The 27,410-nt window shown below is 38.6% G+C and overlaps 1 pseudogene; it reads right to left on the bottom strand.

Moving 5' to 3' along the window:
* The window catches only part of LOC102843743, a 32,833-nt pseudogene that overhangs the window by 1,495 nt on the left and 3,928 nt on the right, over window positions 1-27,410 (bottom strand).

Genomic DNA, 27,410 nt, shown 5'->3' with positions numbered 1-27,410 from the left:
GGTGGCTTAGTGGCAAGAAGCTGTGCTGCAATCCTGAAGGTATGTGGTTCGAGGCCATCAGCTGCTCTGTGGGAAAAGGATGGGCAGAGTCCTCCTGTGCGATTAACTGCCTCTGAAAACCCACCAGAGGGTCAGCTATGGGTGGGTTCAGACTCTACAGTACACAACAACAATAACACACACACACACAGAGACACACACACATATATGGAGGCAAAGATGGTGAAACTTCTCTCATACTTTGGGCATGTTGGTTAGGAGGGGCTATTCCTTGGAAATGGATATATCATGCTTGGAGAGGTGGAGGGCCAACGAAAGAGAGGAAGAGCCCCAGCGAGATGGATTGACACAGTGACTGCAACAATGGCACCAGGTGTCAGAGAGGATGAAGATGACAAAGGAAGGACAGGTGTCAGCAGTGTTGTTCACGGGGTCTCTGTGAGTTGTACTCAACCTGATGCCACCTAACAGCAGCAGCAACAATAAGAACTAAATATGTATTTAGTATTTTTAACATTCCATTTCTCTAAGAAATGAACTTGATTAAGAGGTAATATGATAAAGTGGTTAAGAACACAGACCAACTCTGTCATTACCTATGTGACCTTGAAACATCAGCTCCTTTATTCTTTACAAAGAGAAGAATGGCAGTTATTTAGTCACTGGGTTTTCTGAAGATTAAATCAGGACGTGCTCTATTGTGATTGTGATTGGTAGAGAGTAAGCTGAATCCTTAAGTGGTGTGAATGGACAAAAGTTGGAAGGCCCAAGTCTCCCCATGGGCACTTCAAAAAAATCTCCTGATGATCTCTTTTCTAACAGTCTGCCATCCAAACCTCTATGGGTGAAGTGAATGCACTCAATCTCATAAATACTGTATAAGACCATTATTGTAGAATGAGTATGAAGACCTAAGGGTGGGGTGTCTTAATCATAGGGTCACACAATTCGATGAGTGGAGAGAGAAGTCAGTAAAAAAAAGAAAAAAAGAGAAAAGACCCAGTGTGAAAAACAACGTATATGAACTTTATAAGTGAACAAAACAAAAACTCTATGGGGAAAAAAACCCACACCCAAAAACCAAAATGAACTCTATGGAACATTGTTCTACTCTGGAAGACAGGTGTGCCTGTGAATCATGTTCTACTTGAAGATCACTGCTTTCTATTGTTATTCAAAAGCAGTGATCATTTAAAAGCTAAGCACTTGGCGGCTAGCTAGAAGCTCATCTGTTCAAATCTACCAGCTTCTCTGTGGCAGCAATATTTGTCCTTATATGACTGAGTTATTTCACTCAGCATAATACTCTCTAGTCTCTCTCATGTGATACAGTATTTTATGAAATCATTGTTCTTCAGTGGTTTACACTTAATGTACCTTTCTTCTCCTCTTCTGTAACCTTTTCTTCATCTTTTGAGGATTTGTTATTATTGTTGTTAGAATCCATCGAGTTGAGTACGACTCGTATCAGCCCTATGAACCCCTATGAACTATACAGCTGAATTGTTCTATCCTGTGACATTGCCATCATTCCTGACACCCATGAGTCCATCATTGTGTTAATCTATCTAGTTTAGGGTCTTCCTCTCTTTCACTGATCCACCATCATTCCAAGCATGATGCACCTCTCCAAGGAATAGCGTCTTCTAGAAACATAAACAAAATGTGTGAGGTGAAGCTTTGTCATCTTTGCCTCCAGGAGCACTCAGGATGCACTTTCTCCAAGACATATGTCTGTTCTTTTGGCCATCCTTGGAATATTAAGTATTGTTCTTTAATGCCACAAAGGCATCAGTTCTTCTCCTGTTACCCATAGCACCCATAGTCATTGTCTAGCTTGCAGATTCATAGCAAGTGGTTGAAAAGATCCTGACCTGAACCAGGAACACTTTAGTCTTCAAATTGGTATCATTGTTCCTCCATAATTTGGAGAAGTATCTGACTGCAGACTTTTCCAGTGCCATACATCTCCTGATCTTCTGACAGCTGGTACTAAGGGTATTGATTGTGGATTCAAGTAAAATATCAATTTTCTCTCCATCTATTCCCATGCTGCCTATCAATCCAGTGGTGAGAATTTTTGCTGTTTGTCGTTGAGATTTAATTCATATTAAAGGCCATATTCTTTGGTTTTCTGTAGCAAGTGCTTCAAGTCCCCTTCACTTTTAGAGAATAAGGTTGTGTTATCTGCATTATCCAGGTTATTGATAAGTCGCCCTCCAATCTTGAGGCCACATTCTTCTTCATAGAGTCCAGATTCTTGAATAATTTGTTCAGCATACAGATTGGATGTTGTTCTTGTTGTTATTGTTATGTACTGTCTACTCATAGCGACCCATATGTACTACGGCTCTGAACCCTGCTCTGTCCGGAGTCAACCTTATTGTCTCTGAAACACCTACCTCCGCTACCCTAGTTGCTTAGTCAATCAGTCTCATCAACTGTTTTCCTCTCCTGCGCTGTCCTTCTGCCTCCCAAGGATGATGTCTCTCTCCAAGTACTCGTCCCTCCTTGAAATATGCCCACAGTATGTCAGATGAAGTTTCAGAATCCTTTCCTCCAAGGAGCAGCCTCTCAGGGATGAACCTGTTTTTTCTCCTGGCAATCCGTATTCAATACTCTACTCCAGCACCACAGCTCAAAGGCATCAATTCCCTATCATCCCTAGCCCTTGTCCAATATTCTAATACATAGGAAGTAATTGCAAAGACCATGACCTGGATCAGGTGTACTTCAGTCTCCAGACTGATATCATTGCTCTTCAGTACTCTGGAAAGGTCTCTGACAGCAGATTTTCCCAATGCAATTATTCTTTTGATTTCCTAGCTGCTGGTGCTAAGAGTTGATTCTGGAGTCAAGCAAACTAAAGCTGTTAACAATCTCAATCTCTTCACCATCTATCATGATGCTGTCAATTGGCCCAATGGTGAGAGTCTTGTCTTCTTGATGTTGAGCTTTTCCAATTCCTTCACAGGAGTTTGAACTTCTTCCTAGATCACCACAGGCTCTTACTTATACACTGTTTTATTAAATTCTTCTATATCAGCCAATTCTTTTCAGTAAAATGACTCTGTATATTCCTTCAATCTTCTTTTAATTCTTCCTGTATCATTTAATATTCTGCCCAAAGTATCCTTAAATATTGCAACTTGTGGCTTGAATTTGTTCTTCAACTCCTTTAGCTTAAGAACTGCTGAGGGTGATTGGTCCTTTCAGTTTTCTGACTTTAACTCTTTGCATATTTCATTTTAGTTTTTTGCTTTGTTTTCCCACACTGCTCTTTGAAATCTATTGTTTAGCTCCTTAACTTCTTGATTTCTTCCCTTTGCTTTGGCTTCTTGGGGTTCTAGTGTTATATTCAGAGTTTCCTCTTACATCCATTTTGGTCTTTTCTTCACCTCTGTATTTGTAATAATTATTTGCATTCTTCATGGATGATATTCTTAATATCCTCCCATAGCTGATCTGGTCTTCGTTCAAGGCCTCAAACCTGTTCCTGAGATGGTTTCGAAGTTCAGGTGGGACAGAGTCAAGGCAAATTTGGTTTCTGTTGATTTGATTTAACCTTTTTCAGCTTCAGCTTGAACTTGCATATGGAAAGTTGATAGTCTGTTCCATGATCAGCACCTGGCCTAGTTTTCAAAGCTGGTATTGAGCTTCTCTAGTGCTTCTTTCCACAGGTGTAATAGATCTGATTCCTGTGCATACATAACATCCAGGGAAATCTACATGCATATTCTATGATTATGTTTCTTATAAAAAGCATTTGCAATGAAAAAATCATTGATTATATAGAATTCCATCATTCTGTCTCTAGTCTCATTTCGGTCACTGAATCCATGTTTTCAGACTACTGATTCTTTTTTCCTGTTCCCAACTTTTGCATTCCAGTCACAGTCCTGAGACCTCTTAATTTTAAATTTGGTGTTCCCTTGATCTGTACACATAACAGCCTCTTGTTCTATATATAAATTTTGCATGAGTACAAGTAGATTATGTTCTGAGATTACCATTCTTCTCAATAATATAGACATAATTTCTTATGATCCAGACAATCATAGTTTGATACGATTTTTTGCATAGTTAATAAAATACCAATAGACATTGTTCTAATATTCTTTACTTTCAGCCAGGATCCATCCGAGATCACTAGTGATATCTTTGGTGCCAAATTAAGCTTGAAATTTCCTTCTCTGTCTATGTACTGTTTTAATTTATATTTAGTAATTTTACTCTTGCATATAATGATAATGATATTGTTTGATGATTTTCACATTCTGTTAGATCTCCCTTCTTGGGAATTAGAATAGATATGGATCTAGTTCAATTCCACTTGCTCAATCATTTCACTATGCTGTTGTTATTATTATGTACTGTCAAGTTGCTCGTAACTCACAGTGACCCTATGCACAACAGCTCTTAACCCTGCACTATCCTGAGCCCACCTTACTGTCTCTGACACACCTACCCCTGTTACTCCAGTCATGGAGTCAATCCATCTCATCAAGGGTCTTCCTCTCTTACACTGTCTCTTCACCCTTTGAAGCATGATGCTCCTCTCTAAAGACTAGTGCCTCCTTGAAACATACCCAAAGTATGTCAGGCAAAGCTTCAGAATCTTTTCTTCTAAGGATAGCCTGATTTCACCCTCCCTAGGATGGACCTATTTGTTCTCCTAGCAGTCCATGGCATATTTAATACCCTTCTCCAGCACCACAGCTCAAAAGCATCAATTCTCCTTCTATTAACCCTAGTCCTTTTCCAACTCTCTAATGCATAGCACATAATAGCAAAGACCGTAGCTTGGATCAGGCACACTTTAGTCTCCAAACTGATATTATTGCTCTTAAGTTCTCTGGAGAAGTCTCTGACATCAAATTTTCCCAAAGCAATTTGTCTTTTAATTTCCTGGTTTCTGGTACCAAGAGTGTTGATTGTGGAACCAAACAAACTGAAACTATTAACAATTTCAATCTTTTCACCATCTGTCATGATGCTGATAATTGGTCCAGTTGTTAGAATCTTTATTTTCTTGATGTTGACCTTAAATCTGTATGAAGGATGACCTTCTGCAGCAAGTGCTTCAGGTTCAGTTTCAGCAAAAGGCAGGATTTTGATGAGTCTTCCTCCAGTCCTGATGCCACATTCCTCCTCACAGAGCCCAACCTCCCAGATAATCTGTTCTGCACATAGATTGAAAAGATATGGAGACAGGACATATCCCTGGTATATACCTTTTCCGATTCTAAAGCATGCAGTATGTTGTTGCTCTGTTCTGACTACTGCCTCCTTGTTCAAGTATGTTCTTGTTATTAAGTGCCTTCGAGTTGCAGGTGAGTCATAGCAACCCTATGAAGGAGAGTCCTCGACGCTTGAGTGCCTTTCTTCCTCTCTCCAGGTTCATAGGGTTTCCAGAGGCAAGCTATTATGGAAGTAGATGCCACTCCTCCTTCCAAGCTTGTTTTCATCGGGGAGCTCCACCCCATTCTCTGTCCACATTGGGTAACCAGTCACTAATGCATTTGGAACATCAGTGTCACAGGGTCCAAGTATAGGTTTCACATAAAGAATCCCTGGAGAAGCTCAATATCAGCTGTGAAAACTAGACCAGGTATTGATTGTGGAACAGACCATCAACTACTCATATGCAAGTTGAAGCTGTAAAAAAGGTTAAATCAGATCAACAGGAACCAAAATTTGAAAATTTGACCTTGATTCTATCCCACCTGAATTTCAAAACCATCTCAGGAACCAGTTTTAGGTATTGAACAATAGTAAACTAAGATCAGATGAGCTCAAAAAATATAATCCATGAAGAATGCAAAAAGTCAGAGACAAAGACAGAGGCAAATTAAAAACCAAGATGAATATAAGAAGAAACTCTGAATATTGCACTAGAATGCCAAGAAGACAAAGCAAAGGGAAGAAATCAAGAAGTTAAGGAGCTGAACAAAAGATTTCAAAGGGCAGTGTGGGAAGACAAAGCAAAGAGTTAAAATGAAATATTCAAAGACCTGGAGTCAGAAAATCTAAGGGGCCAAACTCACTTGGCATTTCTTAAGCTTAAGCAATTGAAGAACAAATTCAAGACACAAGTTGCAATACTTAAGGATGCTTTGGGCAGAATACCACTGAACCAAAAGTAATTGGCTTACACAGAAGAATTTCATCAAACAATGTATGAGCAAGAGCCTTTGGTGATGAAAGAAGTTCAAGCTGCTGTGAAGGAATTAGCAAAAAACAAGACCCCAGAAGTTGACAGCATACCAACTGACATATTTCAACAAACAGACACTTCCCTGTATACCAATTGACATATTTCAACAGATACTGCCCTGGATGTGTTCACCATCATTTCTTGTGTGAAGAAATCTAGAGGACAATCACCTGGCCAACTGACTGGAAGAGATCCATATTTGTTGCCATTCCAAAGAAAAGTGACCCAGCAGAGTGCAAAAATTATTGAGCAATATCATTAATATTAAATACAAGCAAAATTTTGCTGAAAATGATCCGAAAATGACTGGAACATCATATCAACAAAAAACTGTGAAGAGGCCATGGTATTAGAGATATTATAGCTGATGTTAGTTGGATCTTGGCTGAAAGCAGAGAGCACCAGGGGAATGTCTATCTGTGTTTCAGTGACTATGCAAAGGCATTTGACTGTGTGGATCCCGATAAACTGTGGTTAACTTTGAACAGAATGGGAATCTCAGAACACTTGATTGTGATTTTCAGGATAGGAAAGATAAAAACTATAGTGATGTGATGCTCTGTATACTTTTTCAGTTTAGGTAGCTTTGCTTTATGACTGCCTGACTGTCTTCCAAGCCTTGGTGGGTCCTGGACTTTTCCCATTACCTCTCCCAGCTGGCCCTCAGATTTCTTTAAAGGCATGGAATGGTCCAGCCCTGAAGCTAATTTGGATCTGCCATAAAATCAACACTTCTTCTGTGACTTGAAAAAATCAACCTCAGAGATACGAAGGAAACAGACAAGCATGCTGCTTGCCAGCATGGACTTGACCTGGCATCTGCACAGAAGTCAGGTTATTTGTGTCTGTGCCAGGTTTTAGTGCTAGTGCCCTCAGTCATGCTGAACAAAGATGATGCTGAGGGTCAGAGTTGGAAGTCTTGTGCTCTTTGACTTTGCCATACCTGCTGGCCTCCCCAGGAGGGTGGAAGTATTGGTCAGGACAAAAATATACAGTCTCACTCTTTATACACTGCTTTATCTTTTATACACGAGAAACTTCTAGAGTGGCACTTCAATAAGCTGCCAGAAGTCTAGGAGGTAAAGAATGAATCCTAGTTGATGTATTGAAAACTATTGATCTCTCTGTGAACTTTGTTATTGTTGTCTTGGATTGGTCTGGCGATTTTGCAGAAAGCCCTAAAACTTCCAATTCATCTTTCAACTGTCAATTAGCTGTTGCTTTGCTTGCACTTATTATTGCCACCATCCCTTCCTTCACAAGGACATGGACTGACTAGTGTCATTTGCTCCAAATACTCTAGAAAGGAATGGAGTGTTAGCCTGAGATAATGTGATGGAGTGTGATGGCACATCCAGCAGTGGTAAAAGCTGAAGGTCCTGTGACATTGTAATTTGTCTACTTGCAGGTTTTGAATTTGTCAGAGTAAAGTGACTCTTCAAGTCATTTTAAAAAATCAGTTGTTATTTTCCCATGTTTTTCTTGTTTTTTTTTATGTAGGTCAAATTCAATAGGCTGTATTATTATAAAAAAAGATACCAGTTTCTTATGGAAGTAAAACTGAAATAAAAAGAGCAGAGGGTTTAAGTATAGTTTTCTTTATTAGTAAAATGCAGATTTTAATGCCAACTTTTTAAAATACCAGGTACATTTTAATAGTTTTATTAAGGAAATCTTTGAAGAACAAAAAGAAATATTTGAGGAAATATATAAAATGCTTAAAATCTAATAATATGTAAGTGAGGTGTTACATTTATTAATGTCTTATTAGGCTCATAATCTTATTTTCTTGAGACTTCTAGTGTTTGATTGCCATTAGAAATCTCACGACTCTTTTTGAGAATTTCAGCACTAAGGTAACATTTATCACTCAAGTTGAAATCATTGTTTTCCTTGGACAAACACAATATTTGCTAAGTTGCCTCAGCTTTGGGACTGAAAAAAAAAGCTGAAGAAAATATGAGGTACCACGTGTCTTGTGGATAATTTATGTACTGATCAATGGACCACATCGTCTCTAGTTGATGGTATTTTTTTCCCCTAGACCCACTCTCATTTCTGTGCAGCAGTGTAGTTGGAGATTCACAATTTTCTAGCCCCCATGTGGCTTGGGAAGAATAAGATAGGTGACAAAGTTATTAAGACAGATGAAATTTTATGCAATGGCAGACCATTTCCATAATGCAATTTTGGTTGCAGAGAAGAATATGACTAGAGGCTAGGCATAGACTTAGAATCACCCAGTAGAGTTGATGTTGTGAGAAGTAATTGCATTCCTTAAAGAGATAGGGGTGTGTGTGTGTGTGTGTGTGTGTGTGTGAGAGAGAGAGAGAGAGAGAGAGAGAGAATATGAATGAGAAAGCAGGCGATTTGAGGAAACAAGTAAACCAGTAAACCTTGGATCAACTGAGAGGAGAGGGAAGAACCAACCAAGGCATGTTCATTTTCACAAAGCAGAATGAGAAAAGTCCCATGGGGTAATATCACTTGCCTTTAGAGAGGCTTCCCTGCAATCTCAGTTTCAGTTCCCATCTCCACCTTCATCCTTTTTTCTCTGGGGAAACTTTGCCTCTTTGAAGCTGCTATTTGGAGCTTTTCTTATGTGCAGTTCTATGAATGCAAACTTGAAAAGCATTTTAGAGATATAAGCAATTATATAAACTGTAATGCCACAAGGAAGCCCCAAAATGCAGGAATATTGAACTAACACTGTAACATCTCTCTCTTTTTTTTTAAATAATAATTTTGCTGACAAGATACGTACAAGTAAGGGTGTAGGGTGGGTTGGTAACTGGCATGCATTCTGATCCTTTGATGTCAATGGTTCTAAGTGTAAAAATGTTATAAATGTCATTCCTGTTTATATTTAGCTCAATAACCTCCCAATCTGCACTGCCCGCACCTCCTCGATCTAAACAAGTCGTTTTCTCTCTAAGTTTCCCCGGGGTTGCTTTCTAATAATATCAGGGCCTGTCACCTAGAGTGAATGCCAAAGACATCTTTATGCTCTAAAATAAATTCTTAAAAGTTCAAGCTTATTTTTCCATTGAAAGAATGAAAACCCTGCCAGCTTCTGTGAAGAAAATAAACAGTTTTCTTTTTTTTCTCTTCAAAAATAAACCTCGATGTTGGAAGATAATCAAAGCCCTGCCTGTAGAGTTAATGTTGAAAATTCAGAAAGACAACATTTATTTTGCAATTAGTGTCAGTAGAACTTGTCAGGATTGAAAAGGATCGTGACAGCTGACTTCTTTATTGTGTAAAGCACAGGAGCCGAGCATTTGTCAACATATCTGATGTGGGCATAGTGTCTGAGTAAATTTTGTCTCAGAGTTCTTTGTATTCCCAGTAACTAAGGTGAATTTCTCTGTCAGACTTCTTTATAACTCTCATCCCATTGTATAGGATAGCCAGATCCATCGGTGTATATTGTCATTTAATTTGCCTCTTTTCTTCAAATTTCAAAAAAAGAAAAGAAAAAAAAACAAAAGCCAAACCCCACCCAAAAACCTCAAAGAAAATGTATGGCTCTGAAATTTCTGATTTTCTCCATAAGTGGCAGAAGGGATACTGTGAGATTTTGAGACAGAGATTATTATGACATGTCCCAAATGTGATTACACTTATTACTATATAAAGAAAATAAAGGAAAACTCAGCATTAGAAAAGGTGTAACATTGGAGGCAAGAGGTTGCAGTAATTTGAAGAAAGGGATGTGAGCTGAAGAGAACAGTTAGCTTCCCGAAGCTAGAAAAACTCAAGGACACAATTTCTTCCCTGAATTCTACAGAGGGAACTGTCATTGTTTGCTATGGAGTTAGAACCAGCTCATAGATAGTGGGCTTTAGAGGCTTTACACAGCATGGGAGGAGATTGTCCATGTTTCTCCAGTGGAGCAGCTGGTGGATTCAAGCCACCTACCTTGGGCTGGCAGCACAACTTCTTACCACTAAGCCATCAAGAGATCCCTACAGATGGAACTAGCAGGTAAAATTGATTTTGGACTTCTGGAGTCTATAAATGTATTATGTGGCTGAATCACCACTTTTGTGGTAGTTTGTCATAGCAACTATAAGGAAACACTTTATCCAGTTCTCTTAAAATCAGCTTTATTGTCAGAAAGAGTTTTTTGAGTGGAAATTAAGGCACGCAAGTAGACTTTTGCCCTGGGAAACAGAGACTCTCCAGGGAGAGAAGAGGTGACATTTCTATAGCTTCTCTGATATTCTCTCTCCTCTGATGTAGTTAGACTGCTCAGAGTTTTAGAAGGCACAGTTTTGATATCGGACAGTATTCTCACCTTTGGAAGGCCAAATAGGATAAGAATGATGTTTGGAAAATTCAGTTCTAACTGAATTGCTTCCTTGGGAATTTTCATTTTCAACTTCTTGAGCAATGGCTAAAATGACCCTAAAAGCCTGAAGGAATATTAACAAACTAAATAAAAATTATTCCTGAAACAAAATAAGAAACTGCACAACCAATGGTATCTGAAATGCTAGGCTTGAGATGGAGCTCTTTTGCTTTGCCCTCCTGTTTGGAACAAATTTAGAAAGTGATAGAAAATGAATCTAAAGTAAAAGAAAGCACAGGAAGCCAGTGTTTTATTTCACTCTTTGGAGTGGTTTGAACAGTGTCCCTGATAGTTCCTGTCTACCTACATCCTGAAAACATGACCTCCTTTGTAAATAGGCGCTTTACAGATGTGATTAGTTGAAGATCTCAAAAACTATCAAACTGGCTTGAAGGTGGGACCTAAATACATTAAATACTGTCCCTTCAAGAAAAGGAGAGGACACAGAAACACAGAAAGAAGATCATGTAAAGATAGAGGCAGAGATTGGACTGATGTAGCTGCAAGCTGTGGATTTCCAATAGCCACCAGAACCTACAAGACAGAATTCTTTCCTAGAACCAGTAGAGTTTTGAAACATAGCTCTGTAAACACCTTGATTTTTAATTGTTAGCCTTCAGATGAAGAGGGGAAAAATTTTGATGGATGCAAGAATAATCAAAAGAAGATGGAAGGAGTGCAGTGTTATAACACCAAAAAGAATTTATAGACGTAAAACCACTTAAGGAAGTAGCACATGATCAAGAACCAAGGGACAGTATCCTTCTAGGGGATTTACTACCTCTGAAAACCTGCAAGAGGGTCAGCTATAAGTTGATTCTGACTTGACAGTACATAGTAACAACTAAAACAAAAAAAAAGGTGAACCAACAGAATGTGGAAATTACAGAGCAATGTTATTAATATCACACGTAGGCAAGATTTTACTGAAGATGATGTTAATTTTTTTTGTTATTTTGCTTACAAAGTTCATATACATTGTGTTTTATGCTATTCTTCATTCATATTGTGTTTCATACAATTATTCTCATTTCATACAAATTATATTTTATAAAACTAATCACCATTGGATCTTGCCTATCATTACCCTGCCTTTTCATCCTGGTTCTTCTCATTTATTCCCTCCCTCCCCAAAATGGTGGAACCTTGTGGTTTCTTATCTATCCATCCTAACCCCTTCCCCACATGAGTTCCCGTACATGTTTTACTAGTTATCCTTATAATTTTAAAATAATGGTCTTATGCACTATTTGCCTTATGAGACTACATTAGTTTACTCAGCATAATGCTCTCAGCCTTTCCCAAGTTACATAGCATTTTTGAACATTGTTGCTCCTGCGTGCTGCATCGAATTCCATTATGTGAATGTACCACAATTTCTCAATCTATCCAATTTTTGTTGGTTATTTGGACTGTTTCCATGTTCTTGCGATGGTAAACAATGCTGTTATGGAACATTGGTGTACAAATCTGCATTTGTGTCTCACTTCTAATTTCCTTGGGGTATATTCCTAGTAATGGAATAGGTGGGTCATATGAAGTTTCTATGTTTAAAATTTTGAAGAAATGCCAAACTGTCTTTCAGGGTGGCTGTACCGTTTTACAATCCCACCAACAGTGTATCAGAGTTCCCACCGTCCACATCCTCTCCAACATTTATTGCTTGCTACCCTACTACTCTGCCACTGCTACTGGGGTGAGATGGTATGTTATTGTGGTTTTGATTTATATTTCTCTTATTGTAAGTGATTTTGAGCATTTCTTCATGTGTCTGTTGGCCACCTAAAAGGCCATTTCTCTCTCAGCTCTGTTTTCTTGTGAGTATATTCCTAGCAGTAGAATAGCTGGGTTACATGGGATCTCTATGTTCAGTTTTTTGGAAAACACCAAAATGCTTCCAAAATGGTTGTATCATTCTATAATCCCACCAACAGTGTATGAGAGTTCCAAACGTTCTTGTTTCGGTTTTGGTTTTTTTCTCTCTTCCTGCCAGTGATTTTTAGCATTTTTTTCATATTTCTATTGGTCAGGTGTATGTCTTCCTTTGTGAAAGTCTTTTCATATCTTTTCCCTATTTTGTATTGAGTTATTGATCTTTTTCTTGTGGAGGCTTTGTAGTATTCTATAAATTTTCACTATGAGACCCTTGTCTGAGATGATATTGCTGAATGATTTCCTGATCTGTAGGTTTTATTTTCATTTTATTGGGAAAAGCTTTCAATGCACACAGGAACTAAATTTTCAGAAGGTCACATTAGTTGATGCCGTCCCCTCCTGGTTGTGCATCTCTGTTTTTGCCAGCCTACATGGATCTCTCCAGAGGGCATGTGTTCAGGAGAGATTGGTCCTTGGAGAAGGACATCGTACTTGGAAGGGTGGATGGACAGCGCAGGAGAGGAAGACCCTGGATGAGATGGATTGTTACAGTAACCGGAGCAATGAGGGTTGCTGTGTCAGACTTAGTGAGACTGGCTCAGGCCAGGGAAGGGTTCAGAGCTGCTGTACACATGGTCATTATGCAATACAGGCAACTCAACAAACAGTAACATACTATGAAAGATTTGGAAGCAGGAGTGGCATCCACTTCCTAAACAACATGCCTCTGGAAACTATGAACTTTGATAAATGTTGGTAATTGTAGAGGGACTTCAGGCTTTTTGTTCATAGGGTTGCTATCAGTTGTGCTTGAAATAGCAACAGCAACAACAACAACAACAACAACTGCAGAAGGTCAAGTACTGCAGCCTTAAATATGGATTGAAATTCAACAACAAAAAAACAAAAATTCTCACCACTCTTTGTTTTGTGTATATACTTTGCATTTGATCGTGCTAATGCAAAACCTATACTTGGACCAAGAGGCAGTCATCAGAACAGAGTAAGGAGACACTACCCGGTTCAAAATCAAGAAAGGGGTCCGTCAGGGATGTATTTTATCTCCATAACTTTTCAATCTGTATGCAAAACAGATCATCTAAGACTCTGTACTGTATGAGGGAGAATGTGGCATCAGGATTGATGGAAAAGTATCAACAACCTGCGCTATGGAGATGATACAACCCTGCTCACTGAAACTGAGGAGGACTTGAAACGCTTGCTGCAGAAGGTCAAGGACTGCAGTCTTCAATATGGATTGAAGCTCAATATCAAGAAAACAAAGATTCTCACCACTTGGCCAATTGGCAGCATCAGCATGGATGGTGAAGAGATTGAGATAGTTAACAGTTTTAGTTTGCTTGGCTCCACAGTCAACACTCTTGGTAACAGCAGCCAGGAAATCAGGAGACGAATTGCATTGGGAAAGTCAGCTGTGAGGGACCTCTCAAGAGTACTGAAGTGCAACGACATCAGGCTGGAGACTAAGGTGCGCCTGATCCAGGCTATAGTCTTTGCAATTACGTGCTATGCATCGGAGAGTTGGACAGTGAATAGGGATGATAGAAAGAGAATTGATGCCTTTGAGTTCTGGTGCTGGAGAAGAGTGTTGAATATACCATGGATTGCTAGAACAAATAGGTTTGTCCTGGAGAGGGTGAAGCCAGAATGTTCCCTGGAATCAAGGATTCTGAAGCTTCGTCTGACATACTTAGGGCATGTTGCAAGGAGGGGCTGGTTCTTATAGAAGAACATCACGTTTGGGAGAGTGGAGGGATGGCGCAGGAGAGGAAGACCCTCAATGAGATGGATCGATTCTGCGAGTGGAGTGGTGGGAATGAATGTGTTTGAGACAGTGAGGTTGGCACAGGATAGAATGGTATTTAGGGCTCTTGTACCTAGGGTCGCTATGAGTTGCAAACGACTTGATGGCGCATAACAACAACAACAACAAATACTTTTCAGTATTTTGAAGAAATTCTCTTCTATTCCTATTTTATTGAGTGTTTTAGTCAGCAAGAAGTGTTGAATTTTGCCAAATGCCTTTATTAGGTTAGTTGATGGGGATTGCATGCTTGTTTGGTGTTTTTTTTTTTTCCCTTTGATTTGTTAATGTGAAGAACTATGCCATTTTTTTTTATATCGAAGATCCTTGGATATTTGTTATGATTCCCACTTCATCATGATGATTTTTTAATTAACATTGTGTTTCATGCAGTCATTCCCATGCATTGTCTTATAAAATTAATCACCACTGATTTATGCCTACTATTTCTCATCTTTTCAGATACCCACTGAATCTTGCCTAATTCTTTTACATTTTCTCTCCAGCCACCAAACACTGTGACCTCATGACTTCTCCTCATTCCCACCCTCAATCCTTTTGTTCCCTCCCTTTCCCACTTTGGATATCCATACACATCTTTTTTGTTATCTTTTTCTTTTTAGCTTAATGGTCCTATATGTATTTTTCCTTATGAGCCTGAGTTAGTTCACTTGGCATAATGCTATCTAGCTTTTCTCATGTTCTAGAATAGGTTTTAAATCATTGCTCCTGAATGCTGCATAGTATTCCAGTCTGTGAATGTACCACAATTTCTCAATCCACTCATTTATTGATGGACATTTAGGCTGGTTCCATGTTATTGCTATTGTGAATAACACTGCTGTGAATGTTGTTGTTGTTGTTGATTGCTGTCGATTGCATGGCTCACAGTGATCCTAAGAAAAAAAGATCTGAAGCCTTTCTATAACTACTGACATTTATCAAAGTTTGTAGAGTTTCCAAAGGCATGTTGTTCAGCGGATGCCACTCCAGCTTCCAAACCTGTCTTAAACTGGAAGCTCCACCAAACACTATCCACCATGGGTAACCATTATGCCATTTACTGGCACAAGGTTCAGCCCAGACTACCTCTGTGCAGCATATGGACAGGAAAGTGCTTTACCCTTAGAAAAATATTCCTCAAAAATATAATAACAACTGACTTTTAACTACAAAGGCCCTCCCTAAGGTCTTGTTGACTCTAAACAAGTGGCTTAAATAAAAACAATCAATATAGTTGTTGTTTTTTTATGTGCTGTTGATTCACCTGCAATCTATAGTACAACAGCTCTGAACCCTTTCCTGCTTTGAGCCATTCTCACTAACTCTGACACACCATCCTCCATTGCCTTAATCTCATCAGGGTTTTCCTCTCCTGTGCTGTCCCTCCACCCTTCCAAGCATTATATCCTTCTCCAAAGAATGCTGTGTATATCATTACAAATCTCTGTCTCAGTTCTAAATTACTTGGGGTATATTCCTAGCAGTGTAGTATCTGGGTCATATGGAATTTCTGGGTTCAGCTTTTTGAGGAAATACCAACTACCGTTCAGAGTTGTTGGCCAGGATTTTGTTAAGGATTTTTGCACTCATATTCATGAGAGATATTGGTCAGTAGTTTTCTTTTTTGGTAGAGTATATGCATGGTAATTTTGGTATTAGGATTATATTTGCTTCATAGAATTACTCTTGAAATGTTCCTTTTTTGTTCTATTTTTAAAAAGAATTTAAGTAAAATTGATGATGATTTGTCTCTAAATTTTTAATATAATTCAGTTGTGAAGATTTTTTTTTTGAGGGATGGGTAGTTTGTTTTTTTGTTTTTGAGTTTGTTTTTTTTTAATGACCTGCTCAATTTCTTCTTTTGAGATGCATCTGTTTAAGTGTTGCACATCTGCAGATCTGGGTAGGATGTGGGTTTGTAGAAATTTATCCATTTCCTCTAAGTTTTCACATTGTAAGACTATTTTATTTTTATTGTCACATGCTAGTGAGTCTATGACTCATAACAACCCTATGTACAATAGCTCTGAAGCCTGCCCTATCCTGAGCCACTCTCACTGACTCCAACACATCTACCTCCATTACAAGAGCTACTGCGTTAATCCATCTCATTTAGGGTCTTCCTCTCCTATGCTGTCCTTCCACCCTTCCAAGCATGGTATCACTCTCCAAGGACTGATCCTTCCTAGCCATGTGCCCAAAGAATGTGAGATGGACCTTCAAAATCTCTGCATCCAAGGAGAAACTTGATTTCACCCCCTCCTTGAAGGACTTCTGTCCCTTAATATTCTTGATCTATTGTGGCTTTAAACACTTTATAATGACCTTTGTTATCTTTAAAGGTAATTTTCATCCTGAAATCTATTTTGTCAGAGACTAGTGTTGCCACTTCTGCTTTTTTGTGGATGTCATTTGCTTGGTATACTTATTTCCACCCTTTGATTTTTAGTCTAGCTTTTTACACTTTTCTTAGATTTGTTTCTTGTTCATAGAAACTGACTTGTTGACTTTGGTATTTTTATTAATTCTTACATTCTTTTTCTTGTAATTGGTAATTTAATCAATCCATTCACATTAAACATGATTATTGACAGCCCAGGTTTTACCAATGCCATTTGCTATGTCTTTCTCTGTTGCTCTGCTTACTATAGTCCATCCACTTTTGTTTGGTGTCTCTGTGTGAAAGGACTTCCCTTGAATTTCTTGTAGCCTTATTTTTACAAATTTCTTAAGATCTTTCTTTTCTGAAAAAATACCTAATTTCTCCTTTATACTTGGTGGACAGCTTTGCTGAGTACACTATCTTTGTCTGACAACTGTATTTTTAAGCCTTTCCCATGCCATCCCATTGTCTTCTTGATTGCATTATTTCCCCTGAGAATTCTGAACTTAATCTAATTGTTTCTCCTTTCTAGAAAACTCTTTATTTTTCTCATGCTGCTTTTAGTTGTTGTTTCTATGTTGTCATGTGCCACTGAGTTGCTTGCTACTCATAGTATCTCTATGTACAATAAACAGCTCTGAACCCTGCTCTATATTGTGCCAACTTTATTTTCTCTTGCACACCTACCCCCATTACCCTACTGAGTCAATCCATCTCATCGAGGGTCATACTCTTTTGCACGGTCCCTCCACCATCCCAAGCACAATGTCTCTCTCCAAGGACTGGTTACTCCATGCGATATGCCCAAACTATGTCAGACAAAGCTTCAGAGTCCTTGTTTTCCGGAGCAGCCTAGTTTCACCCTCTCTAGGGACAAACCTATTTGTTCTCCTAACAGTCCATGGTATATTCAATACTCTTCTCCAGCACCACAGCTCAAAGGCATCAATTCTCCTTCTATCATTTCTATTCATTGTCCAGCTTTCTGATGCCTAGCATACAATTGTGAAGACCATGGCCTGGATCAAGTGTATCTTAGTCTCCAGACTGACATCATTGCTCTTCAGTCCTCTGAAGATGTCCCTGACAATAGACTTTACAGATGCAATTCATCTTTTGATTTCCTGGCTGCTGGTACCAAGAGTGTTGATTGTGGAGCCAAGCAAACTAAAGCTATTAACAGTCTCAGCCTCTTCACTATCATTAATGCTGCTAATTGGCCCAGTGATCAGAATCTTTTTCTTGATGTTGAGCTTCAATCTATATTTAAGGCTGCAGTTCTTGACCTTCTGCAGCAAATGCTTCAGGTCCTCCTTAGTTTCAGCAAGCAAGGTTGTATCATCTGCATAATGCAGGTTGTTGATGAGTCTTCCTCCGATACTGATACCACAATCTTCCTCATATAGCCCAACCTCTTGGATGGTGTGTTCTGCATATAAATTGAAAAGGGATGGAGATAGGACACATCTCTGGCATACACCTTTCTCGATTTTAAACCCAGTATTGTTTCCTTTCTCTGTTTTAACGACTTCTTCCTGATCCAAGTTTTACGTAGGCACAGTCAAATATCCTGGGATTTTCATTCTTCTCAGAGTAAGCCACAGTTTTTTGTGTTCCACACAGTCAAATGCCTTTAGTCAATGAAACACAGATAGTCCTTCCTTTTGTGCTCTCTGCTTTCAGCCAAGATCGATCTAACATCAGCTGTAATATCTATAATACCATAGCTTCTTCTAAACCCAGCTTCCACACTGGCAGTTCTATGTTGATGGGGTGTTCCAATTGTCTTTGGATAATTTTCAGTGGAATCTTGCTTGCATGTGACATTAATGATATTGTTCCGTAATTTCCTCACTCCATCTGGTCATCTTTGAAATGGGAACAAGTAAGGCTGCTTTTAGTATTCCAACTTTATTTTTTTAGTTTGTAATATTTACTACACTCTATCTTGATGTTTTTATTTTGGAATCCTGTCTACTTGGGTTTCACTGAGCTTCTTGAATGTGGGTTTTCTTATTCTTCACAATACCTTAGAAGTTTTCTTTTAGTAGCTCTTCCACAATTTTTTTCTCTGCCCCCTCATGTTCTGAGATTCCGTGCATGCATATGCTGTCTCTCTTGATGCCATTCCACATGATTCTAAATGTTTTCTTCATATTCCTTCAATTTCCCCTGTTTTTCCCCTCTAGTATGCTCCCACTGAGGTTCTTGTCTTCCAGGTCTTTGACTTTCTGTTCCATCTTTTCCGTTCTGCTTTTTTGACCCTCCAGTATGTTGGAAATATCTGCCATTTTGGTCTTGATGTCCCAGTTGCATTTTCATGCATTTCTGTAATTTTCAGTACTGTGTTGGCTGTACACTTTCAGTCTTGTGATGATTTTTAAAATCCTTGTCCCTACTTATTTTCTATTTTAATTCTTTCTTCCATGTTTTGCAATTACTTCAGTAGTTGCTCATATTTCTCTACATCTATATGTTTCTTCTGTCTCCCTCTCTCAGGGGTATTCACTTTATTTATGGCTTACATTCTTTCTTCCATTATTTCTACCTTCTTCAGTAACAGTTCACACAACTCCACGTTAATATATTTCTTCTGGTTCCTTGTCTCATTAGTATTTATTGGGTCTGTAATATATTACACATTCACATTCTTATGTGTAATATATTACACATTTTTAAGAAAAGCCTTGATTTGATTTTTCCACAATATTTGAGGCTAACCATGCTTTCTTGGCATTATGTCAAGTTTTTCTTTATGAAGCCATTGATTCCTTGCAGGCTTGAAGTTTTCCCTTTTAGGAGGTGAACAATTTGCTTTACCTGAGGTCATTTCTTGTCCTGTGTAGCAAGAAAGTTCTCCTTTTCTAAAATCATGCAAGTCCACTCTCGTCTGCAGCAAAGCCCTGTGGGAATCTCACCTGAGTGAGGCCCACTTCTCCTAAAGTCTTTTATTGTCCTCAGTGGTCAGTGGCTCAACCCTCAACCAGCTTCCCAAAACTGATGCAATTTTTCTTCATAGAAGTTCTAGAAGCTTCCCACTTACTTTAACTTGTAGTAGTGGGCAACTTCGGGGTGGGGGATGTCTCTTACCTAAGTGTGCCCACCTCTCTTAATGTTTATTATTGTCCTTGGTGGTTGGTGGAAGGGCCTGTGACCACTTTCCCCAGCTGATAGAATTTCTCTTCAGTGAGGTACTGGGGGCTCCCTCCCCATTCCTCTAGTCATGCACAACTCTTGGGGGTTACTCATTGTTGCTGAAAATTATGAAAAAAAATAGATAGAGCATATATTGATAGGGAACTGCCAGAAATTAAAATTGGCCTCAGAAGAGACATAGCAACAGGAATATGATTGTTATTGTCAGATGGATCTTGGCTGAAAGCAAAGCATATCAGAAAGATGTTTACATATGTTTTATAGATTTAACAAGGGCATTTGACTGTGTGGATCATAACAAATTACTGCCACCATTGAGAAGAGTGGGAATCTCAGCACATTTAATTGTGTTCATACAAAACTTATACCTAGACCAAGTGGTGGTTTTGGGAACCGAGTCGAGGAATATAACATGGTTTAAAATTAAGAAAAGTATGCATCAGAGGTGTATACTCTCTCCACACTCAATTCAATCTGTATTCTAAAAATATTATTCGGAAAGCTAGACTCTATGATAAAAAGTATGGCATAAGGATCATCAACAATCTACTTCATGCAGATGACACAACGTTGTTTCATGAAAGTAAGGAAGACTTGAAATGTTTGCTGAAAAAGATCAGACTATAAATCTTTCAATAAGGATTACCCCTGAGTACCAAGAAGACAAAAATATTCACTACTGGGTCAATAGACAACATCACGGTAGATGAATAAAAGATTAAAACTGTCCACAATTTCATCTTCCTTGGATCCACAACCACCTCCCCCCCCCCTTGGTACCAGCAGTGAAGAGATCAGAAGACATAATCACATTTGGGAAGAAAGTCTGTAGTCAACGACATCTCCAAAACACTGAGAAGCAATGATGTTAGTTTAAAGACTAAGGTGCAGCTGATCAAGCTGTGGTCTTTCAATCACTTGCTATGCGCCTGAGAGTTGGACAATGAATAAGGATGATAAAAGAAGAATTAATGCCTTTGAGTTGTGATATTGGAGAAACATACTGAAAACCCTAGAGACTGCCAGAAAGAACAAATAGAGATGTATTGGAGAAAGTTCAGCTACAATACGTCTTAGAGTCCAGGATGCCAAAGCTTCATCTCATTTACTTTGTGCCTGTTGTTAGGAGGGCTTATTCCTTGGAAAGGGACATCATGAAAGGTTCAGTGAAAGAGAGCCTCAATGAGCAGGATTGACACAGTGACTACAACAATGGGCTCATAAATGTAGAGATGATAAGAACAGGATAGGATAGGACAGGATTCATATCTATTGGTCATAGTTACTAAGAGTTGTACTTAATTATAAGGAATCTAGACACAATTTGGTATATAATCTGTATTTATTTACCTTTTTTGTTTTAAAAAACCACTTTTTCAAAAATAAAATTTTTATTTTATACAGGTTTACTTACAAAGATTGTGTACATTGTTTTTCCACACTGGATCTTTCCCATTTCCTTTACCCATCCCTTCCTCTACCCATTAACGTGTGCGACCCTAGGATTACTCCCTGCCCCTTCTCTCTCTCTGCTCCTTCCTGCTTCCCTTTGGATCCTCATACACCTTTTACTAGTTATCTTTTTATTTCTACAATAATGATCATATACAGTATTTGTTATTTTGGTACTGAGTTGATTAACTTGGCATAATCCTCTCCAGTTCCTCCCAAGTTAGATATTTTCAAAATTATTTCTCTTGTGTACTGCGTAGTACGCTGTGTATGAATGTATCAAAATTTTTCAGTCTGTTCTACTGTGGTTGGATATCTAGGCTGTTTCCATGTTCTTGCAATGGTGAATAATGCTGCTATGAACACTGGTGTACTGATCTTAGTTTATGCCTCAGTTCTATTTTTCTTGGAGTATATTCTGAGCCGTGGGGTAGCTGGGTCATGTAGAATTCCTATGTTCAACTTTTGGAGAAAATACCAAATTGCCTTTCATAGTGGTTATACCATTTTACAATCCCACCAATAGTATATAAGAGTTCCTAACTATCCATAACCTCTCCAACATTTATTACTTGCTGTCCTGTTAAACTTTGCACTGTTAGTGGAGTAGGATAGTATCTCATTGTGATTTTAATTTTCATTTCTTATTGCCAGTGCTTTTGAGCATTTCTTCATGTGTCTGTTGGCTATCTAAATATCTTCTTCTGTGAAAATTCTTTCTATGTCTTTTTCCCATTTTGTTTTTGTGTTAGTATTTTTTTGTGTGCAGGTCCTGGGGGGGGGGCAACAAAACACCACAACACACATACATCCCCATTTTTTAATTAGTTGACTTGCAATTTACTTTTATATCAACTATTAAATTAAAAACTCTATCCTTTTTTTTTGCATTATCCCAGAGTATTCTAGAATATCCTTCCTCTAAATCCTGTGATATTGCTATCAATCATTTCACTTTTTCATGTTTTATAATCACATAGTGCATTGTTACTGTTATTATTCTAAACAGATAGTAATATTTTAGATTTATCATCATTAACAAAATTTACTTTCATTTCTTTCTTCTCTGATTTTCTTCACTTCTGTCTATAGATCTAAGTTTCTCACCTATTGAATTCTCTTTCAACAATAATATTGTTGAAAAAATATTCCTTTAATAGAGTTGCAGAGCAAGTCAGCTGACAAGAAATTCCCTCAGTTAAAAAGGAGAGAATTCCAGAAGAATGTATATCTGTGCTTCATTGACTATGCAAAGGCTTTTGACTGTGTGAATCACTAAACGCTATGGCTGACTCTGAGAAAATGGGAATCCCAGAACATTTGATTGTGCTTATGTGAAACCTATACTTGGACCAAAAGACATTCTTCAGAACAGAGCAAGCAGACACTACATGGTTCAAAATCAAGAAGGGGGTCCATCAGGGATGTTTTTTGTCTCCATACCTTTTCAATCTGTATGCAGAACAGATCATCCGAGACTCGGGGCTGTATGAGGAGAAATGTGGCATCAGGATTGGTGGAAGAGTATCAACAACCTGCGCTATGCAGATGACACAACCCTGTTTGCTGAAACTGAGGAGGACCTAAAGCGCTTGCTGCAGAAGGTCAAGGACTGTAACCTTCAATATGGATTGAAGTTCAACGTCAAGAAAACAAAGATTCTCACTACTGGGCTAATTGGCAGCATCAGTATGGATGGTGAAAAGATTGAGATAGCTTAACAGTTTTAGTTTCCTTGGCTCCACAGACAAAACGCTTGGTACCAGCGCATTGGGAAAGTCAGCTGTGAGCGACCTCACCAGAGTACTAAAGAGCAATAACGTTGGCTGGAGACTAAGGTGTGCCTGAGCTGGGCTGTAGTATTTGCAATTACGTGCTGTGCATCAGAAAATTGGACGGTGACTAGGGATTATAGAAAGAGAATTGATGCCTTTGAGTTGTGGTGCTGGAGAAGAGTGTTGAAAATACCATGGACTGCTAGGAGAACAAACAGGTTTGTCCTGGAGAGGATGAAGCCAGAATGCTCCTTGGAGTCAAGGATTCTGAAGCTTCATCTGACATACTTTGGGCATGTTGTAAGTAGGGACTGGTCCTTGGAAAAGGACATTATGTTTGGGAGAGTAGAGGGACAGTGCAGGAGAGGAAGACCCTAGATGAGATGGATTGATTCTGTGATAGGAGTGGTGGGAGTGAATGTGTCGGAGATGGTGTGGTTGGCACAGGATAGAACAGAGTTTAGGGCTTTTGTACATAGGGTCGCTATGAGTCGCAAGCGACTCGATGGCCCATAATAACAACAACAATAGAGCTAGAAGAGGGAGGAGCAAATTAGGATGAAGAAAACTATTATAGGAGAAAACGGACCAGTGTTGACAAGCACAACGTTTATTAACCTTTTTGTTTGCTATATAGTTTTATCTCTTGTACATACAAATTTTGTAATACAACTTGATGATACAGTAAACTTTAGTTTAAATCCATTTAATAAATGTCTGTGTGAGCATAGCATCACCCCCCTTTCATACAAGCAAATAATTTTTTAATTTCCTTTTCTCATATTTTCTTGCTGTTGTCCTTGTTCGGTACTTTTGAGTCAAATACAACTCATAGCGACCCTATGAACAACGTATATGAAACTTGTCATATCCTGCTCTAGTTTCACACTTCCTCAGACATAAGAGCCTATTGCGGCAGTCACAATATCAACCCACATGGTTGAGAGTCTTCCTCTCCTTCGTCTAACCCTCCACCCTTTTAAGGATCGTGTCCCTCTCCAAGCAGTAGCCCCTCCTAGTAACGTGCCTGAAGTATGTGAGGTGAAGGGAGGTGTATTTTAGTTTACCCTTATTTTCAAGGCTGCACATATAACAATAAGTGTATAACAGTTAAGTTTATTTTCTGTGGTTTTGACACGACCCCACAAGCTAGCTATTTGAATTTGACAAAATTATTTAATATTAAGCTTCAATTCTTCATCCATAATATCTAATAACATAGAATTAGAGTAAGGATATAGAAAATAATATACATGATATGATGGACTAACATTATATATTGGCTTGATAAGTAGTAAATATGAAATAATTAGTAATTATTTTTATTATTAATCATAGCTTGTCTTGCCTTTTACTTCCAGAAGGATATTTGGTCTTAATCTAAAATGGTGAGACCTCTTTCTCAGCTATAATTTATAAAATTGGCTTCTAGTAAAATTAGCCTAGGGGCAAAGAAGCTGCGCTGCAATCCCGAAGGCATGCAGTTCGAGGCCACAAGCATCTCCATGGGAGAAGGATCGCCAGTCTCTTCCTATGTGATTACCTTTCTCTGAAAACTCGCTAGAGGGTCAGCTATGGGTTGCTTCCGACTCTACAGGACACAACAACAAGAGCAAAATTGTCTGCACCTGTTAAAAAAAGGTACATGTAGTAAATGTGTACGCACGCGTGCACACACACACACACACTCATATACACAGTATATAAAGATATATTATATATATAAGATATCACAAGAGAATGATATACATTATATATATTGTTGTTGTTATGTGCTGTGGAGTCGTCTGTGACTCATATTGACCCTATGTAGAACAGCTCTGAAGCCTGCCCTGTCCTGAGCCAGTCTCACTGACTCTGCCACACCTACCCTCATTGCCCCAGCTACAGTATCAATCCATCTCATTCTGGATCTTCCTCTCTGCATTGTCCCTCCATCCTTTTGTGCATGAAGTCCATCTTTAAGGAACAATTCTTCCTAGCCACATGCTCAAAGTATATAAGACAGAACTTCAAAATCCTAGCCTCTAAGGAGAAACTTGATTTCACTCTCTCAAAGACAGGCTTATTTGTTTTCTTGGGAGTCCTTGGTATGTTCAGGACTCTTCTCCAGCACCACAACTCAAAGACATCAATCCTTCTGTCATTATTCATCATTGTCTAATTCTCTGATGCATAGCATGTAATTGCAAAGACCATGGCTTGGATCAGGAATACCTTAGTCTCTAGACTGACGTTGTTGCTCTTCAGTATTATGGAGAGGTCCGTGACAGCAGATTTACCTAATCCAATTCATCTTTTGATTTCCTGACTGCTGATTCCAAGAGTGTTGATTGTGGAGCTGAGCAAGCTGTAACTGTTAAGAACCTCAATCTCCTCTCCATCCATCATGGTGCTGCCAATCGGCCCAGTGGTGAGGATCTTTGTCTTCTTGACAAAGAAAACAGATTGAAGCTCTTCTTGAGCTTCAATCCCTACTGCAGACTATAGCCCTTGACCTTGTGCAGAAAGCATTTCAGGTCTTCTTCAGTTTCAGCAAACAAGGTTGTGTCATCTTTATAAAGTAGGTTCTTGATGAGTTTTCCTCCAATTCTGATGCCACATTCCTCCTCATAAAACCCAGCCTCCTGAATGATCAGTTCTTCATATAAATTGAAAAGGTATGGAGACTGGACATATCCCTGGTAGATCCCCTTCCTGATTTTGAACCATGCACATCTAACAATATGTATGTAACAATTAAATTTATTTACTTTGGTTTTGGCACTACCCCACAAGCTAGTTGTTCGAACTTGATAGAATTATTTAGCATTAAGCTTCAATTCTTTATCCATAATATCTAATAATGTAGAGTTAGAGTGAGGATATAAAAAATAATATACATGATATTATGAATTAATGTTATGCGTTGGCTTGATAAACAGTAAATATGAAATAATTTCCATGCAGCATTTCCCTGCTCTGTTCTGAGGACTGCTTCCTAGTTCAAGTATAAGTTTTGCATAAGCACGATCATGTGTTCTGGGATTCCCATTCTCCACAATTAACCACAATTTATTATGATCCACCCAGTCAAATGCCTTTGCATAGTTAATGAAACACAGATAGACATTATTCTGGTACTCTTTGCTTTCTGCTATGATCCATCTGACACTGGCAACAATGTCTCTAGTGCCATGGCCTCTTCTAAACCCAGCCTGTATTTCTGGTAGTTCTCTGTCAATGTACTATGTGAGATGTTTCTGGATAATCTTCAGCAAGATTTTGCTAAAATGTGACATTAGTGATGTTGTTTAATGCTGTCGAGATATTAGTGATATTGTTTGACAATTTCCACACTCTGTCGGTTACCTTTTTTTGGAATGGGAATAAATATGGGTCTCTTCCAGTAAGTTGGTCAGGAGGTTGTCCTCCACATTTTTTGGCATAGCCTGGTGAGCATATCCAGGCAGCATCTGTTTGCTGAAATATGTCAATTGGTATGCCATTAATTCCTGGAGCTTTATTTTTTGCCAAGTCCTTCAGAGCAGCTTGCACTTCCTCCTTCATCACCATTGCCTCTTGATCATGTTGTTTCTTGAAATTCTTCTGTGTCAGCTATTTTTTTTTTTTGGTACAGCAACTCTGTATACTCCTTCCATATTCTTTTAATACTTCCTAGATCATTCGCTATTCTGCCCATGTTGTTGTTATTGTTAAGTGCCATCGTTGTAGGCAACTCATAGAGACCCTATGAATGAAAGTTCTGGACACTTGTGTGACTTTCATCCTTCCTCCAGGTTCATAGGGTTTCCAGAAGTAAGCTATTATGGAAGTGGATGTCACTCCTGTTTCCAAGCTTGTTTTAATCGGGGAGCTTCACCAAACACTGTCCACCATACGAGACCATTCTCGCATTTGACTCATCATTAACCATAGCATCCTTAATTAAGTATTGCAACTCGTGGCTTGAATTTGTTCTTCAATTTTTTTTCATCTTAAGAAATGCTGAGTGAGTACAGCCTTTTGTACTCCAGATCTTTGCACATTTCATTATAATTCTTTGTTTTGTCTTCCTGTGCTGCCCTTTGATATCTTCTATTCAGCTCCTTAATGTTTTAATTTCTTCTTTTTGCTTTGGCTTCTCGGGACTCTAGTGCACTATTCAGGGTCTTTTCTGACATTCATTTTGATCTTTTGTTCTTTTGTCTTTACCTTTTGCATTCTTCATGGATGTTATCTTTTATATCCTCACACAGTTCATCTGGTTTTTGTTCATTAGCGTTCAAGGCCTCAAACCTTTTCCTATGTTGATTTTTAAATTCAGGCAGGCCAGACTGTAGGTCAAATTTTGACTCCTGTGCATTTGACTTGACCTTCTTTAGCTTTAA

This window comes from Elephantulus edwardii, unplaced genomic scaffold (assembly GCF_000299155.1).
Source record: "Elephantulus edwardii isolate Elephantulus edwardi_28Jun2011 unplaced genomic scaffold, EleEdw1.0 scaffold00019, whole genome shotgun sequence".
NCBI lineage: Eukaryota > Metazoa > Chordata > Mammalia > Macroscelidea > Macroscelididae > Elephantulus > Elephantulus edwardii.
This window is presented reverse-complemented; position numbering and strand designations above follow the sequence as displayed.